The sequence below is a fragment of the Chenopodium album genome, chromosome 8 (genome assembly GCF_948465745.1).
Source record: "Chenopodium album chromosome 8, dcCheAlbu1.1, whole genome shotgun sequence".
Taxonomy (NCBI): Eukaryota; Viridiplantae; Streptophyta; class Magnoliopsida; order Caryophyllales; family Amaranthaceae; genus Chenopodium; species Chenopodium album.
This window is the reverse complement of record NC_137841.1, coordinates 15,484,408-15,504,684: the sequence shown is the minus strand read 5'-3', so window position 1 is coordinate 15,504,684 and position 20,277 is coordinate 15,484,408. Positions and strand designations below refer to the sequence as shown.

Below are 20,277 nucleotides of genomic sequence, written 5' to 3'. Positions count from 1 at the left end.
TGTATGGATATGAAAATGTTGTTTATCAATGCAAGTATGATTTGACATATTTCGAGTCGACTAGTAGGTTGAGTGCTTGTCTTTTTAAACACACGAGAGTTTGTGAGTTTGGGAGGGCATTGTTCACATAAAGGGGTTGGGATGGAGAGCGATCGAGTACATCTTTTACTCGCCACATAAATGAGAGTTGAGTGTGTGAGCACTAGTCTTGAATTCTATATGCTCTTGTGGTTTTCTCTATTTGACAATTGTTAGGGAAGATAAGTGATTGGATGGATGAGATTGGTTAATGTTGAAACATGTTTATTAGATTTGTCTTGAATTGTTTGTGCTTGATTTTGACTATTTGAAGTGAGGCATGTTGATAAGTGGTTTATTTGACCACCTACAGTGTTGATTTAAACCCGATTTTGTAATCTTTTCCCCTCTTTCTAACCCGTTTTTGAATGAAAATGTTGTATATCGGCCTCCCCCCTTCTTTGCTTGTGTTTGTCCATGATTTGCAGGTATTATATTTCAATTTGACAAGAACTCAAATCATGGAGTAACTTTCAAGGCTCGAAGACAACGAAGGAAGAGCCCGCTCTAGTGGGAGCGGGCGCTCCCCAACTTCATCAACATTCTGCCCAAATCCAGAGTTTGTGAGGAGCGGGCGTGCACCTAGCCAGGAGCAGGCGCTCCTTCCTTTGAACTTGAAAACTGTCTATGCTGTAGAACAGGGGAGCGGGCGTGCACCTGACCAGGAGCGAGCGCTCCTACTTGTTACTTTCAAGTCTGACTTTCCACTGAAGCAGGAGGAGCGGGTGTGCATCAGAACGAAGCGGGCACTCCAAGCCTAGGATCGGGCACTCCTCTTTGTGGAGCGGGCACTCCTCTTTGTGGAGCGGGCGCTCCTAGCTGGGAATCCGTTTTCTTTTGACGAATTTCCCTTTGTTTTTCGGGGAGTATAAATACTTCCCCTTTAGCTCATTTGTGAGGGGGAGAACAGTAGCCTAGTTTTCAGATATCTCTCTTAGTTTGAAACATTCCTTTTAATTAATTTAGCTTAGTTTTCATCAAATTAATCATTGTAATATTTGGTTTTAAAGATTCATCCTCAAGAATTGGCACTTTGTATTCAACATTTCCAAGCTTCAATTAGTAACTTCCTTCTACTTTTCTCCATTCAATTTCTGGTTTTATTTGTTCTTTCATGATATTTAAATCTTCTTAGTTCTTGATAATTTGTTATTGGATGATAGTTATTTCAATTGTTAATCACTTTTCCCCAATTATTGAAGAAGTTAGAACCCTAATACTTGTTTGCATGTTGACAAACATGAGTTGTGAGTAGTCTTCTTGCTAGGGGTTGGGTGAAGCTCAACCTTTTGGGTTAATTATGCAAATGTGAGAGAAGCATTGATGTTTGTATTGCAATTAAATTGATTATATGAGATTGCTTGTTAATTCTTCATGATAGGATTAGCTACCCTTGACTTAGGAGCTTGATACCATGATATTCTTAGTTTGACATGGGAATGTAAATTGAGTATGTCATTACTTATTGCAATTTGATTATGTATCATCCATTTCTAGACTAATGAGGAATCTAAGTTTAGTAGTGTGAGTTGTTATCTAATTGCATGAGGTTGATTTTACATATTGTCCTTGCTATACCTTGTCTATTTTACTCCCCGTTTGCCTAATTGCCTTGGTTGAGTGGATCCCATTCCCTAGTGTCTTTAATCCATCGATTTAGAATCATAGTTTGTTTGTCTACTTGACGAACCCCAAATCATTATAGACTTCGAATTAGCTTAAGTGTTAAGATCTTTAGCAACCATATCCCATTCCTTGTGGACCGAACTCTTACTTGTCATTATGCTTAGTTTGAAGGATGTTTGTTTATAAGTGAGTTTGATTGAGTGTGGAATGTGCGACCGTTCTAACGCCCATCAAAATGGCGTCGTTGCCGGGGAACGGTGTCTATGTTTGAGTGTCTTTGATTGCTTGAGTCTAGGTCTTTGGGGTTTTTTTTTTTTTTTTTTGCTTTGAAAAAAAATGGCAAGTAACTCGTTTCCTCAATATGACAATGAGCCTTTTTGTGAATATTTCAATAGACTTGAGGGATATTTGGACTTTAATTGTTGTAGTCTTTGGGAGGCTTGTGAGATTTGTTATTTTGGTTTGAATGAGAAAACTAGGGATTAAGTTGAATGCATGCATAATGGTGAATTTAGAGCATTATCAATTGATGATGCTTGGGATTTTTATGTTTGGTTTGCTTGGGATGTCTATAATAAAGGTAATCATAGTTCTATTATTGATATGCAATGTGTTGATACTTCTAATATTAGCATGAATTCCCATGATTTGTTACATGATCCCTTAAGTGAACCTAGAACACATGATTTCAACTCTATTTCCTCTTTTGTTCATGATGATGAGGTACATGCTCAAGTTGATGCTAATGGTGTGTTTCAATATTCTTCATTATTTAGCATGCCTTCTTGTGATGTGCTTCGTTCCCTTAATGATGAATCTCATGTGTTTGATTATGCCCCCACTCCCCAATGTGATGTATATGCTCATGATCTTAATGTTGATTTTTCCAGTCTTGGTTGTACTTCTTCTTCTCTTGTTGAGCCTCAACCTTCTACTACTTTTGAATCCCTTATTGCTACTTTTGAATCTCAAATTAGGTGCATTGATCTTGATAATGAGCTTGGGCCTAGTAAGGAAATGATTCTTAATTCTATGAGAGGTCAATTAGAGATAATGAAAAAGAATATGGAGCGTCTTGAGAAGGGAAGGAGAAGAAAAGAAGAGTTAGAAAGCCAATTGTCACCCTTGATGCTTGTTTGTGAAAAATCCAAATTTAATGTGTGCGTGTGTTGAGGATGATAATGATGATTTTGAGCAACCAAGAGAGTGTAGGGATCCCATTGGTGAGCATATGAGTGATGGTGAAGGAGTTGAGAATGAAAAGAGTGTTGATTTTGAAAATCCTAACCCTTTTTCCCATCTTGATGAGTCTCAAGCGCATGATTGTGATCCTTTTATTCATGAGTATTTGGATTTATTTGAGGTTATGTCCATTGTGTGTATTGAGAGTCAAATGAAGACCCATAGCCTTTTGAGTGAGTTCATTAAGAATGCTTCATGGGAGAGAGATGATTTTGAAATGAATTTGCATCCATTCATGCATGGCTTTGAGATTTTAGGCTTTAAGGAAGTCGAGGGAGTTGTTGTTCATGATTGTAGTGAAGGGGATTATGTAGTTCATCTTGGAAGTTGGATGTTTAAGGGAGATCATGATCATGAGTGTTCTTCTTCTGAGGATTCTATGATTGATTTTCATGCTCAAATTGGTGATTTAAGGGATGGTGGTGAAGAAGAGACCATTTGTGAGACCATTAATTACTCTTATCCCCTCCTCTCATGTCCCTTTTTCAAGGAATTTCAACCATATCCCCTACACTCCTATATCCTTCCTTCCTTTGTTAATGAGCCTATTGGGGACCCCCTTTCCTATGAAGATTTTCATGTCCCTCATTCGTCTTCTATTGAGGAAAAGGGTGATTTTGCCACCCAAAAAGATTTTTGTGAAGAGAGTTTGCCTTTCTATTCTTCTTCTTATTTTCTTGAATTTTCTTTTGATTCTTCTTCTTCTTGGAAACTCCCTCTTCACTTTCTTTTGCGTGCACTAATCTTGGTGCATGCCCTTCTTATATCATTTTCCTACTTGTTATCTTATGAGATGTGTAGTAGTGCATTTGACAAGCTCTTGTGATCGTTGCAATATTATTTACTAGAGCGGTCAAGCTTGGACCTTAAGCAAGCCTTTCTCAGGAAGTAACTCGTGTTTTATTGCTTTCATTTTCTTTTCTTTTTAGAATATATTTTCTCTCATGGAAATGTTTGTGTGCCTTTTGCTAGGTACATAACTTGATATACTTTGGTGCATTGGTTTGGATCAAGAATCAAGGAAGTTTGGCACCACAATTGCTAGCATATGGAAAACAAGATTCAATTCTTGAGAAAAGTGGCTTTGAAAAGTTTAATTGGGTCATTTGCGAGCATATACACCCACCTAAAATACGGTAATATCTTTCCTTGTTCTTTCTCCATTGGTTGATACCTAAAGTGGCTTTGAAACAGGACATATGTTGGGTTGTTGGATTGATCTCCTTGTTTTCCCCTCCTATGGATTATTTGATTTATGATTAAGTGTATTGTCTCATTAAAGCTTGGGGGAGGGTATTCTATCATGTTTGGTGGGATGTTGATTCATATATGCTATGCACATTTGTATATGCATTTCCATGTTCTTTATCTTGAAAATCACAAAAAGATTTTTGTTTGTATCAAGGCAAATTTGCATTGTGTTTTCTTTTGCTCTTACTTTGGACATAATACTTTTGGACTTGTATTCTTGAATGGCTTTCTTCCTAAATTTTAGAGGTGTGCACGGTTTGAGAATGTGTTAGGTTTGACTGCTAAGGTAGTTGGCTAAGAACTTTGGGACCATGAAGCTCTAGTTCACTTGCTTGTGGTAAGATGGAGTTGCTCTCTATAGAGGATATGAAATCAAGAGTTAGTTATTTCTATCCCTAGTGAGGTATAATTGTTCAAGCCCTCATCATATTTTGTTGAGCGGCTTTTTTTGGATCCTTGGCTATTGCATTCTCATATCTAGAACTTGACTTTTAGCTCCCAAGATCACGACCGAGCCACTTTAAGGGATGACAAAGGCATATCTCTTTTTATAGGATAAATTTTCAATCTTTGGATTTGGTTTGCATTTGCCCCTCTTACTAGCCCATTTAAGCCATATACATTCTTTTCTCTAACCACAATACAAGCCTTCTAGCCTTGGTTTCACTTTAACTTCTACCTTTAGTTTGTGAAGCAATTTTGTTTTGGAGCTTGTTTTATTGTTTATGGTGCAAGTTTAGAATTATGAGTTCATTTGCAAAGCAAGTATGTGTTGTATATAATTTTGTGCATAAAACCTAATTCCTTTGAGAAAAAATCGTCCATAATTAAAAGAGGCAAGGACATAAAAAAAATGAAGAAAAAAAAGCAAAATCTTGGAAAAAGAAAATATCGAAAAGAAAAAAAAGTAATGTAGAATGTAAAGCACAAAAAAGGTTTTGTTATTGTTGTTTCCCCTATTTTTGTTATTTTGTGTTAAATAACCTTGGGGGAAAGTTATTTAATAAGCATACTTGATACTTTTGTTTTGGAATCGTTTGGATCTTGTGGAAGAAGTTCCACCTAGGCTTCACATAGGTTTACCACCAATTTCAAAAGTTCTCCACACCTTTACTCTCCTAGCCTATATGTTACAACCTTGAAAGTCCTTTTGATCCTAGAAGGTTAAGTCATTCAATGATGGCGGGAAATAGGAATCAAGCCTATAGAGCGAGTTTGCATAGCCAAGATGTCGGGTAGCCTTCTCAATGTTTTTAATTTCTTATTCATTTTTTGGTTCCTTCGTGGAATCATGAGAAGCTAACTTGAAAATGGATTTGAAACTGGTAGAGAGAACGTGGTTTGATTGGTTGGAACAAAAGGTGGAATGTGTTTCCTTTAGTTCTCTATGCTTAGCATATGTTATGTTTTAATCAACCTTGGAAATCTTAGAACGTGCATGTAACACCCCCGATTTACTAAGTAATAATAAACAATAAATAAAGGAAAATAAACAACCTTTGAATAAAATTGCGGAAGCATACACCTGAATCAGAGGTATTACTGCCTCACTCAACAACCTGTCAAGTGTTAAGGCTTACAAAATCCCAATAATTACAACCCAATAAACTAAGTGAGCAATTTATACAACTTTACAAACTTGTTATAACAAACTAATCGAAACACTTGAGCTCCTTTAGCTACAACTACTTGATCAACCTGTTTAGACAAACTTGACTGCTCACCATTAAGGACAAATTCCAAAATAGATCGTCACAGGGCCACCATAAGAAAAAGACATGGCCGCAAACCCAAGTAGCCCAACAAAATAACACACATGTCAGCAAAACCTGAGTAATCACCACATATTAGAATACAGAGTATAATTGAATAATAGACAATACTAGCTCAATTAAACAATGTAGTTCGAAATTACACATTGTACTCTGAAAAATAACCTTTATCAACTCAACCTCGAATAATAATACGAACTTTTACTCAATCAACTTATATAAACCTTAAGTGTGCCATGCTCTTTGTTCTATACCTAGCCTTGGACATGGGTAATTCAAATAAAACCAACAAGTATAAAAACTTGAATACTCCCAATAACCAGAAAGTACCTTGAACCAGACCACATACAGGTCAATTCCCACTGTAGGGGACCATAGAAAAATAATTATAAATAAAGATTGTACCTCATTCTTAACTCATGATTATTATCTCATTCCCAACATGCCAAGGACTAAGGTATATAAGACTGAACCTCAAACCAATAACAAAATAATAATTCTCAACCTTTTGATCTCACACATCGATCAAATAATAATTCACAATCTAATAATAATAACTCAACAATGGCACAAGTTCCCGAATAACATGACAATTCGATTCATAATATCTCAACACTTTAAAAATACACGAATAACCCAAATATAATCAAATCTCAACCCAAAAATAATACTCTGCATTAACAACCCTAAAACCTTGATAAAACAATACTCCCTATAACAACAACATTAAAAACCCTAGAACTAACACAATCAATCAATGCAACAATTAAATCATATAATACCACACACTAATCATATACATATAAATCATGATCATATATAATTCACAATTATAAAATTTACACATAACAATACGGAGTACAATTAATACTAACAATTTATAATCAAACAAATAAAAAAAAATTAATTAAGGTAGTGTGATTACATATGCTAGTAATACAAACTTCTCCAAATAGGTTCGTGTGATTACATAAAATAATAATATAATCAAATTATAAATAAACGATCTTAGGGTTAATAGTGTGATTACCTTTCGAGAGTAATAACCCACGCACTCAATTAAGAGTACTCCGATCTCACAAAATCTATGGACAAAATTATATCAAAAGTTGGCTCATGAAATGCAAAATTCATCACATTGGAAGAAGGTTAGGAAACAATAAAGTGTTGACTTTGGTTTTAGAAAATCCAATTGATGATTTTCTTCACAAAACATCAAGAAAGCTCACGGAACTTTTTTTTAAAAAAAAAAAAAAATTGGATTAGCAACATAGGATAAAACTAGAGTACAAAGAGGCAAAGATGATAAATATTAGGGTATTAATAATATTTATAGTTTCGTAAACAAAGAGTCCTTTTAGATAATAATAGGGTTTATAACTTTCCAAACTCTAAAATAAAAATATATAAGATTAGTAAAGTTAATTAATAAAAATAACTATTTTTTTATACAATATAATATATAAAATCATAAAATATTCGGGTATTACAGTGCATACCTTTATTATTTTAGAAATATTGACATTCATTAGTGTTTATTCCATCATAAAAGTCCACTCTAGAACGCTTGTAACTTTTCTCTTACTTTGATTTATTTTATTTTATTTTATTTATTGCTTTGCCTTGATTTTTGTCAAGAGTTATGGGTTAAACTCTTAGGACGCCCTTACGAGAGCTTACTCATCCTCTAGAGAAATCTAAGGGGTTTAAAGTGCTTGATGCATACGCTAAATGTATTCGTGATTCCTACGAAAGTGAGTTAGTGTATATTCTTTCCCTTCTAGTTTTCTTTGTTTGTATAAAATGCATCACATTCCCTTGTGTTTCTTTGTTTTGCTCGAGGGCGAGAAAAAGTTAAGCTTGGGGGAATTTGATAAGTGTCATTTATGTCTCTATTTATAAGAGTTTTCTAGTTAGTTTTTCATAATTTTTATATCTTTTTACTTGGTTTTAATAACGTTTTACTACATTTGTCATGTTTGCGTGTAAAATGTCGTTATTGCTCAATTTTGGCTTTTCTTGCATATTTTGGTTGCTTATGGCATTAGATTAAAATTTATTAGTTTATTCTTATGTTTAGGAACACTTGGATAAGTTCATTGCTCAAGATTGAAGAAATATAAAACATAAAAGAACAAGTAATGAAGAAATGTGCACTTGATTTGCAAAGATCGAACTTCAAACGCCTATATATTTTTTATCTACAAAACATTTTAGGTCGATTCAAATTGGAGATGAAAGTTTATCTCGAGAGCTTTCCATCGACAGGTCATATGCCCAATTCCGATGTAAAACATGGGAGATATGCTCATTTGAAGCTGAGCGGTTTGCCCAGTCCGATAGGAGCGGGCGCGCACCCTATGAGGAGCGCTCACTCCAAACTTTCTGGAACGATTATGCCATATTTTGCTGCAGCTAGGAGCGCCCGTGCACGAAATTGGAGCGCCCGCTCCTCTATGTGCTGCTCGACTTTATGCGGAGCTTCCTAGGCAATTTAGTAAGGGGTATAAATAGATTTTTTGCTCATTTTAGAGGGAGGAATTCATTTTTTCAGTAGTTTTTAGATTAGTTTTAGGTTTTTAGAGAGAGAAACTCTCAAATTTAAGAGAGAGAAAGTGAGAAACACAATGGTTTTCATGGATTTTGGATAATCAAAGGAGGAATTTGATGATTTGTAGATCTCCATCTTATATCAATGAGCATTCTTACTCTCTTTTCTCTTTATGCTTTCTTTAATTGCTTTGTTAATCATGATTGAGTAGGTTTCCTTCTACTAGGTGTTGATTGAAGATTTGTAATGGTTAATTGAGTTATTTGAGATAAATTTGATGATAATTGTGTGATTAAATTGATTGAATTGATGATGGCATGTTGTTTGTTTTAGATTGGATTGATCTCCCATGATAGCAAACTTAATTGCATATTAGTTCTAGTTTAACAAGGGATTGTGAATTAGAATTGTTATATTTGATTGCATATTGGGTAAATTTCTTCTAAGCACTAGTCAATGAGGGATCTAGGCTAGGAAATTGAGAGATTGCTCTTGAGTGTAATTAATTCCCATTTTAATTCTTTTTTTGCATGATTGATTTTCAAATGGATTCTCATTAACTTGTTAATTGTTCAAAGTGGATCTTTACCCCTAGTAGACTTTATAATATTTGTTCTTTATATGTGTGTTAGTGTAGTGGTAGTGTCCACTATCCATAAACCGACTTTGGCGTAGCTTAAGCATTAGATCGAGAACAATCTAACATTACCCTTCCTTGTGGTTCGACTCCAAACTTACCACTAGACTTGTTTAGGGGTTAGTTTAGGATTATAATAAATTTTTTTTGGCCATGAGGAGGTTAGTCAACGACCTAATTTCCCCGCGCTCACATGTATTTATTTATTCATTGATGAGATCTTTGCTTAGGGACAAGCAAAGGTTTGGCTTGGGGGAGTTTGACATGTCTTTTTTATATAATATTTTACCCCCGTCCCTTGGTCATAATTAGTAGTGTTTTTGGCTCTTTAGAGCCACTTTTATTACTAATTGGTGTTTTATAGTGTTTTCGTAGATTTAGTTGACTTTTGTAGGGATTTGCACTTTTGAAGCATTTTCCCGAGATATTATAGAGTGACTACGAGCATTGGAGGAGTACGACTAGTTTTTATAGCTCAGGGCCGGTTAGAGTCATCGAACCAGTGATTAAGGGCTTAGCATTTGAGATTCCGAGGCATTTGTACCGAGTATTCAAGACCCAAAGAGGAAATCCAGATTGGGCCGAAGAATCGGAGCCCAATCAATAAGTCCAAGCTAGCCCAAGTGCCCGGGCCTGGCCAAGAAAGCTACCGCCTGAAGGCGCGCCCGGCCGGGCGCGAGAGAAGCTCAAATCGAAGAAAAGGCGGGCCTGATCGGGCGGCCCTTCGCCCGATTGGGCGCGAGATTTTGTTAGTGCTGATTCCGGCGATTTATTTTAGTTTTAATTAGGAGTAATTATTTTAGATATAAATACGATTTTAATGCTTTTGATTAGTATCTCTTCTCTTAGACTTTCTCTCTCTACTTAGTTTTAGATTAGTTTCTCTCTCTTCAACTTTGTTCTCTACTTTGTTCTTAATTCAACTCCTTAATTCTGATTACTTCGGTAACGATTTCTTCTACTTTAATCTTAGTTATTTACTTTATTTCTTTCATCATGTCTCCTTTAATTGCTTTGTTTAGTTTATATTTGATTATGTGTGAGTAGTTTTCTTTCTAGGGTTTATGGTGATCCGTAAATAATATGAAGGGCTAATTTATTGTTGTTGATTATCAGTGCTAGATTAATTTCCTATTGATTGATTTAATGCTCTGTGACTAGATTAGGCCTGATCTTTTATGTATGAGTTTGACAATATTGATTTGAGATTCGAGAGATAAGAATTGATGTTTTTGTCTAGTTTCAATAGGCGGACTAATTTATAAATGGTTAAGTCGATATTCGAGAGATGAGATTTAATACCGGTAAATTAACTCTTTAATTGTAATACGTAGCGAAAGCCCTTTATGATCTGATTAATTCATGCATTGATGATTGATTGTTATGTTTTACCCTGGAATATTGTTTAGTAGTGAACCTATGCCCTAGGTTTTTATTTCATTGATTTCCCTCCTATTTTTATTCCTTCCCACTTTTACTCTCCGTAGTTAGTTTCCTTTCACCAAAATATTATTTTGTTACTTAATAATTTAGATTGCTTTAATTAATCAGGAATAGAAAGACCAGTTTCCCTGTGGATTCGACCCTACGTACTTCCCTATCTGCATTAGTTAGAGGATTTAGGAATTACTTTTGATTGGGTGATACGACTTTAGCCTGTCAGACCGAAGAAAAGGTTTCATCGTAATCAATACCATGAATTTGCATGTAACCTTTTGCTACCAATCTAGCTTTGTAATTGAATACATTTCCATCTTTGTCGGTTTTCAATTTGAAAATCCACTTAAATCCGATGGGTGTGTAACCGTTGGGAAAGTCAACCAAGTCCCAGACTTGATTTTCAAACATGGAATCCGTTTAAGATCTCATGGCCTCTTGCCATTTAGCAGAGTCGGTGCTAGCCATCAGGTTGAGACCTCGACATCTGCAACCTACGCATGGTAACGGACTGAGCATTTCCATTGTCGATTTGACTTTGCACATACAACATATGTTGTTTGAGCACTTTGACTGTCAATCTGATTTTGTTGCTTGTCCTCTCGAACTTCATCGAGTTCAATTTTCCTCCCACTTGTCATTTTGGAAAGGCGTTCTTTCTCCAAAAGACACCATCGCGAGCAACAAACACTTTCTTCTCGGATTTATTGTACAAGTAATACCCTTTGGTTTCTTTTTGGGTAGCTCATAAAGAAATCCTTGTAAGATTTGGGGTGAAGTTTGTCAGAAATTAATTTCTTGACATATGCTTCGCATCCTCATATCTTTAGAAAAGAAAACCAAGGAGGTTTCTTCGTCCATAGCTGGTACATAGTTTTTTCTAAAGCTTTTAATGGAGCACAATTCAGTGTTGGTGTTGCAGTTAGAAGTGTGTGTCCCTGGAAAGAGATAGGAAGATGACTAAGACCCATTGTTGATCGTACCATGTCCAACAAGGTTTTATTTCTACTTTTGGATACTCCGTTCCATTGTAGAGTTCCTGGAGGTGCCAATTCTAAAAGTATACCCTTTTCTTTCAGATGGTCATCGAATTCTTAGCTCAAGTATTCACCACCTCGATTCGATCGAAGGGCTTTGATTTTCTTGCCAAGCTGATTTCAACTACATTTCAAAATTCTTTGAACTTTTCAAACGATTTAGATTTATGCAACATGAGGTACACATAGCCATATCTACTATAGTCGTCCGTGAAGGTGATAAAATATCGATGGTCGATTCTTGTGGTGGAGCTCATTGGTCCACATACATCGGTGTGTATTAGGCCTAACAAGTGACCTGCCCTTTCTCCCAATTTGGAGAATGGCTACTTAATCTTCTTGCCTAATAAACATCCTTTGCAATTCTCAAATGATTGTAAATCGAATGAGTCAAGGACACCTTCCTGAACAAGATTCTTGATGCGTTTGATGTTAATGTGGCCCATATGACAATCCACAAGTACGTTTGATTTGACTCAATGGTCTTAGCTTTCTTGGTGGTATAATTAACCTTATAAACTTGTTTGTCTAATGAAAACACACATTTTAGATAAACATGTCATACCATAAACATATAAACAAGACTTTTAAAACAATAGTCTCGTGATAAAAACAAAACATGACGTCCAACGTCAAAAGATCAATGTATGGTTGATAACAAAAACTTAAACAAGTTCTATGTCAAGACAAACTATGTGATTACAATCCTTTCAAAAAGATTAACATCTTCTTCCGCTTGTATATCCACATCCACTTGCAATGGTAAGCCCTTCTCACTTCGTTCCTGAAATAGGAGCATATAGTGAGTCATTAATGGTATCTAATACCTTATGAATTGCTTGTATTCAAGTGTAGTCTATAAAGAAGATACCTGAGGTGGAGATTTCTCTTCCCTTTTCCTCATCTTCCAGGCCAGGAACATGCTACATTCTCTCTTGTAGTGGCCCCACCTATTACATTAAAAGCATCACATCCTTTTCTTGTTCTTAAACTCCTTCTTCTTTGCCTTTAGGGCGAGCTTGAGTCTATCACTTCTGCAAGGGTCGACCCAGTGAAGCTCATTGATAACCTCCATCAAAGAGAGTTTGTCACGATGGGCAGATAGCCGCATCTTTAATGTGATATAGCCCGAGTGGAGAGAACTTAATAGCATGAGAACAGCTTGCTCATCCTCCATTCGCTTGCCAATGAGCGCCAAGTGAGTGAATAGCCTTGTCATCCAAAGCACGTGGGATCGGAGTGACATTCTAGGTCTTAGTGTAGCATTGTAGACTTGTGCCCATACCTCTTGCCTCTCCTTGGCTAGGCACCCCTTTTGCAGTGGCTTAATCTTCATGTTGGACAGTGACCTAGTCACTTCCTCCACGAGACCATCATAGTTGCCATTAATGCTCTTAGTGACCCTCAAATTGACTATATCCTCTAGATCTTTGAGGGGCATGCCTAGAAAATAGTTAGAGAACTTCCTCTTCCATTGTTCCAGGTTGGAGTTTGCCATAAGTCATGAGACTCTTTTGTAATCATAACTCCACTCCTCATGAGCCTCATTGCTCATAACCCTTTTTGAGTAGAAACTCGGGATGGGTATGTCAAGATTGTGCTCTAGGTAGAAATTTCAGAGGATCTTTTGGGGTTCTTCCCACTCCTTAAAGTTCACCAAGTTCAATAAAAATGGTAACTTTCAGGAAGTTCCGGGCACATTAGTTTGTTGTCGTTGTTAGTTGAAGACATGATTCTACAATTGAATGAATTTGAAATGAAAAACCATTCATAACATTTAAATAAGATTGAAATCATGCATACTAATCAAACTTATTTATACGTCTAATTCATATATTAAATTGTCCCCGTTTGGTGAGAATAAGTCGATTCCAATATCCAAAGAATCAATGAGTAGTTAAGCATGCTTTGGCTTGTCTTAACACTCAATATTCTAAGGTAAGCAACTCATTTCTAATGGCTCCAAGCCACTCTTGGTTAGATAAATCGTCGCATATAATGCTCTCTCAATAACGTATCCACTTTGCCACGACATGTTAGGACTGCATCACTCATATCATGTTGAGTATAACCAAAACGAACTTGCATACCCGGTACACCTTACGTATCCTAGGGAGAAATAGTGATGCCTCGCTTTGGCGTATCCCATCACTACTCTCTATAGGTCGGTAAGTGTTGTTTTGGAATGACAAATTTAACTTAATATTTTAGGAACCTAGGGTTTCTATGTTGGTTGATTTAAGTGAACTTAATTAATCATCGCAACATTTGAAATCCTAAACATGCATCTAACATATATATATATATATATATATATATATATATATATATATATATATATATATATATATATATATATATATATCGAAACCATAAATAAATGATGCATTTGGCTACTAGCATGACCCCTTGAGTCTTCAAGGGTTGTCTTTTGCAACTTCATGGTTTCGTCTTCCAAGAACCTCAGTCTTCAATATATAGCCAAAATAATGCAAGTACTAGTATCTACGATAAGGATTAATCTAAATATTAAGGTACAAAATACTCAACAGTTTACATATCGTATTTAGATTTACAAAAATAAAAGATGAAACACAGTCCACATTTTCTATCCTAATTGGGGCCCACTAGTTGCCATTTTTATAAAACATGCGGGAGAATATACATCCCATTCATCCATTCACTATTTTTGAATGGCCCATGCATTTTACAACGATAAACAAGTAACAATGCACAAACACGCGTAAACTAGTACCTAATTTAGGTTGTTAATCCGATTAACGTGCCTAATTAAAACTAGTCAAAGTTGTTTAACCGATTATGTAATTTAGCAATTAAAATTGCAGCTCCCACTTAATTCTGCATCCATCTTAATTAATCCAATTAATTAAGCCGACAAACCCAAAATTTTGCCAAAATTAATTTTGGAAATGCCGCTCAAAACCCGAGGCCTAGACTCCCAAAAATAATTTAATTTTTTAAAATAATTAAAGTAATCAAATTGGTAAAATCGCAAAATGAAATCGAGAGAGTTTAGGCGCATCGGGTTGTCCAAGGCAAGCACCCCGAGCACTCGTACGCATGCATTTCCTGTGTGCTTCCTAGTAGCCTTGCACACCATTGATGAGGGTCATTTATGGCACTCATTAGGCTCTTTTTAGGGTGAATTTCATGTTATTCTATAGCTCTTTTACTTAGCTTTTCCTTAATTTTACTTTTAATTTCTTTTAGTTTGCATTTTCTTAGTTGGATTTCTTTCTTTATGCAGTTCTTGGTTTATTTCGTTATTTTCTCTTTTATTTGCTTGTTTTCCTTTATTTTTTAGGTTAAGGTTGTTATCCAAGTTTCCCGAGGTCTCTTCCCAAGTTTGGCATTGATTAGGATGTCTAATGTTCTCAATTTGAAGCTCAAGCATGGAGAAGTGCAAGTTCCTAAAGTCCTTAAGCTATGCATTCAAGCCGTGGGGGCATGATTTCTCGTGTTGAACCCACAAATATGGAGTTTAGAAATTTCAAGGTCCCGTGTTTATTAAGAGCATTAAGTGGAACGCACGAGGAGCATCGATATGATAGGGAAGAGGGCTTCCCTGTTCACAGGCGCGGCCGCGCAGCCTGGTGGAGCGGGCGCGCCTCTCTCGGGCGCAGGCACGCCTGTATGGGTCTCTGTTCCGTACCCAGATTTGTGCGGCCGCGTTCTCCCTTATAGATGGCCGCGCATGTACGGGTTTATTTGGGGACGATGTAACTAACTTCTCTTAGTTAGTTTTACTATATATAGATTTTCGTTCTATTTTTAGAGAGAGGAATTTTTCAGAAAATTAGAATAGAATTAGAATTAGATTTTTAGAGAGAGAAACTCTAGATTGTAGAGAGAAAAGTTCTTGATGATTGAAGATTGGTAATTCTAGCATTTTCTCCATTGAATTGAAGCAAGTTTGTAAGGATTTCTTTTACTTTAAGGCAATCTTTATCTTATCATTTCAATTGTTTTGTTGATTGTTCAAGTTTGAATTGAATTTGTAATTGAATTAGTTTTGTTGATTGATGATGATAAAATTGTTGATTAGCTTAGTTTTGATCTCGATTTCAATGGATTGTGTGTAGTTCTCTTGATGGGGGAATGGTGAAGCATATATGAGTAATGGATTGGTGCTAATTGGGGGAAATTGATGGAGTTGATGTTGTGATTAAATTGGTTGATTGATTAAGTGCATGTGTGTGATTAATTGAAGAGTAGCTAACTTTGATTGTTACACTAGACTGCATTGTAAGCTCGCATTGATACGGAAAATTGATTTGTGGCTTGCTTTTGCCAATTGAGTAGGTATGCAAGGTTCCTTGTTAGAGTCTCTCGTAGTTGATGCTAGCTTGACCTCTAGGAGATTAGCCTACCTTACTCTCTTGATTTCTTAATTGATTTTCCCTCGCAACACTCGACTTAGTCATCTCCAATCCCGATTAGCTATATCCATTCCGAGTATATGAAGGTCCTAACCCTAGTGCTTGATAAATTTGATTTCATTTTGATTGTTTGATTGTTTGGAATATATACACCTCACTTCATTGCTTCGAAATAGCTTAGCTTTGACATTAGCATTCACCTCCCATCCCTAGTGGTTCAACCCTCGACTTACTCTATGCTTGGTATAGGGGTGTGTTGAGAGATTACAAATTTTGTTTTGACCGAGGGTAGATTAGTTTTCAACAACCTAGTCTCCGCCCTAGATAAAAAAAATGGCGTCGTTGCCGGGGAATGGCGTAGTTGTTTGCTATTGTTGTTGAGTCTATTTCACTTAATCCCAAAAATACAAAAAGATTTTTCTCTTTAGGCTACATTTGTAGCCGTGCTATTGATATTTGCTTTGAGATTTTTGTATGCGTAGGATAAGAGGAAGGACTTTAGTGCCATTTGATTCGGAAATTGAGCGAACAATAACAAGGATAAGGGTTGCTAATCGTTCTTTGAGTCCAAGCTCTCTGATAGGTTGTTGTACACCTGTGAAAAATAAATTCCTAACAAAACCAACTAACCATGTATGTAGTAGGATAAGTAGGGTGGCCAATGGTCGGAACGACACTCGACCATCGGGCGATGGAAAACCATCGCCCCAACCAGCAGCTCACGCTCGAGCGTACATCACGTCCATCGCCCGATGACTGGGCGATGGGTTGGCAGCTTCGCAGGCTTGACTTCAAAGGATTGTATCTCACGTTCTAGGAATCTTATAGAGGCGTGTGACCTATAAATGGTAATCTCTTCAAGTCTATTTTCCAACGCAATTTGAATCATCCCAATCCGATCTGTAGAACTCAATTTATGATCAAAAGAGTGAATAAGAATCAGTTTTACCACTTTGTAAAACATCGTTTAACTTTGTTTCTAACTCGAATTCAATTCCGAAAAGTGCATAACGATCATTGTGGATGCTATTTTCATTTCTCATGCATAAAATCCTCATAGTCAACATCCACGAACATGAGATCTTCGATTAATAAGCTCAATTCATCGACTTTTCATCCTTTCATTGACCGATTCTTCCAAAACCACTTTGAAAGCGTCCAAATAGTTATAGAAACTACCTGAAACATTAAGAAAAACACAAACAAAGCGTAATAGAGCACAAAAAGGACAACTTATGCAATTGCGGCCTAGAAAGCGATAAAAGACTAAAAAACAACTATAAAACTAGCATAATTGTGCCTATAAACTCTATATAAATGTGATTTTGCGTAGGATAGGACTTTAGTGCCATTTGAACCGGAAATTGAGAGAACAATAACAAGGATAAGGGTTGCTAATCGTTCTTTGAGTCCAAGCTCTCCAAGAGAGGAAATTCACCAAGAAAGAGAAGAGGAGGATCAAGTAAGCATGGGAGATAATCCAAGAGTTGCTTTGAAGGAGTTGGGAACTCTTGGCTCTAATAGGTTTGAGAGTGGCATAGCTCCACCAACAACTCCCGCCAATGACTTTGAGATAAGGTCGACAATGATAACAATGATTGAACGAAGGCATTTTAGTGGAGCTAAGCATGAAAGCCCACTAAACCATCTCAAAGAGTTCGAGAAGTATTGTAATACCATCAAGGTCAATGGGGTTTCTCAAGAGTTCATAAGGCACAAGTTATTTTCGTTCTCTCTAATCGAAAGGGATTTGGAATGGTTGAACAAGGAAGTGAAACCTAATTCCTTGAGAACTTGGGATGAGGTTACTAAGGAGTTTCTTTCTCGCTTCTATCCTCAAAAGAAGACCGCCGAGGTAAGAACTCTAATCCAAAGTTTCAAGCAAAATCCTAGTGAGAGTTTGTATGAGGCTTGGGAAAGATACAAGGAGTATCAACGAGAATGTCCTCATCATGGAATTCCAACCTATCAAATCATACAAATTTTCTATGGAGGATTGAGCCCCCAAGGGAAGTCGTGTCTTGATGCCGGAGCAGAAGGCCCGATTATGAACAAGACCGAAGAAGAGGTTGTAGATATAATTGAGGGTGTAGTTTGTCACTACATGGTTGGCAAGAGGGAGAGAGAGAGAGTCCATAAGCAAGAGTGGCTCAACAGTTTATTCGGTTGATCATCTTAATGCAATCAATAACTTGTCTTCCCAAATCTCAAACTTGGGAAAGGAGATGACATTGATTAAAGCCAAGCTAGAGATTGCACCAAGTCTTCCCTCCCACATGAAAGAGAGAGGTACACTTTCTAACTCTACTCCTCCTTCTACTTCAAGTAATATGCCAAGTGGTTGTGTCTTTTGTGATATCTGTGGGTCTTATGACCATGATTCTTCAAATTGTCCAAATGCTTTTGAGAATTGTGATGATGTTGAAAACAATGATTGTGAGCAAGTGAATTTTGTTTCTAATAATAACAATGGACAAAGATTTGATGGTCTAAGGAATTTTGGGAATAAGAGTTCTCACCAACAAGGTAATTTTGATAACTACAACAATGGTGGTTATAGGAACCAAGGAAATCAAGGTTTCCGAGGTAACAATAATAACCAAGGTTATAGTAATCAAAACCAAAGCCAAGGGTATGGAAATCAAGGCCAATCTCATGGCATTGGTGGCCAACACCAAAATTTTGGTAACAATAAAGGCCGAGGTAATTGGAATAATCAAAATAGAGGAAATTTTAAAAACAACAATCAAAGGGGACCCCACCTGGATTTGCTCCAAGACCTCAAGGAAATGGTGATAATTCTTATGCTCAACCCCCATCTTCCAAGACTACCTTAGAGGAGATCATTGAGAACCAAACCAAGATTTTGAACACCTACATGTCGATGAGTGATAAGAAATTCAATGAGATGATGACACACAAAAAGATGCTTGAAACTAACTCAAATCACTCAACTAGCCAACACTTTGAAAGATTGTGTTAGCCCTTCTTTACTATCCTCTCAAGGAGTTAATACTAAGAAACCCATTTATTCTATCACCACAAGGAGCTAGTGGAAAAATGCTTGAAGAGAGAGTTTCTAGGAATAGTGAGGAGGATGGGAGAAAGAGTGATTGTGACTCAAGTGAGGAAAAAGAGAAAGATGTGTAAAAAAAGTGTGAGCAAGGAGGAAGTCCTTGAGAAAAATAAGAGTGAAGAGAGAGTGCAAGAGGAAGTGAGAAAACCCGACCTTCCATATCCCCAAAAGTTTATGAGGAACAAATTAGATGAACAATTTGGGAGATTTCTTGATATGTTGAATGAGGTCCATCTTTCTATCCCTCTTACCGAAGCTATGACCCAAATGCCTAGATATTCCAAATTCCTTAAGGATATTTAGAGTGGCAAGAGAGAGTGCAATGATGTAGATTCGGTAGAGCTTGGTGAGTGTTGTAGTGCTTTGATTCACAATGACCTACCAAAGAAGATGAAAGATCCAGACAATTTCTCTATTCCTTGCAATATCAAGAGTAAGTTGTTTGAAAATGCTTTGTGTGATTTAGGTGCTAGTGTTAGCATTATGCCTTATTCGGTGTTCAAGAAGCTTATTAAGCTAGGAGAACTTTTTCCTAAGAACATAACCTTGAAATTGGCCGATAGATCTATTAAGTTTCCAAAAAGGAAGAGTTGGAGATGTTCCCCTTAGAAAAGGTGGTTTCACATTTCCCGTAGATTTTATTGTGCTTGAAATTGAGGAGGATGACCACATTCCTATTATTCTAGGGAGACTATTCTTAGCTACTTGGGGTGCTCTAATAGATGTTAAAGGCGGTCGTATCACTTTGAGAGTTGGTAATGAAAAAGAGTGTTTTAAGCTAAAACCAATGCATGAATCCTTGTCTTTTATGAAAGGAGTCATGAATGATAATTCCCTTCGTTCATTGGATAATGTGTTTGTGATTAATTCTTCAACTAACCATGTTCATGAGATTTTTTATGATGTGCTTATGAAGTTTGATAGAATGAAAGTTAGTGAAGAAGAAAAGCTTTCAAAGACCAAGGACGGAGAGGTAATAGACATTCCACATTGGTTCGAGCTTGGTCCTCAAGAGGAGGAAGATGGTTCCAAGGAAGTAGATGGTGTTAACCCGTCTACAAGAAGGAAAAAGGCTAAGAAAAAGGCAAGGGCTTCTAGGAAGAAGCGGATGAGATTGAAGTTGAAGAATGAAAAAGTTGTTTTTGAAGTTCAAGCAAATGAGGTTTCATT

At 36.5% G+C, this 20,277-nt stretch overlaps 1 non-coding gene across 1 annotated transcript; it reads right to left on the bottom strand.

Moving 5' to 3' along the window:
- Nucleotides 1-17,883: 17,883 nt before the first annotated feature.
- Nucleotides 17,884-17,990, bottom strand: LOC145557009 (small nucleolar RNA R71). Its single transcript, XR_014092092.1, has one exon. It is a non-coding gene; the product is annotated as a small nucleolar RNA R71 (small nucleolar RNA).
- Nucleotides 17,991-20,277: the final 2,287 nt, after the last annotated feature.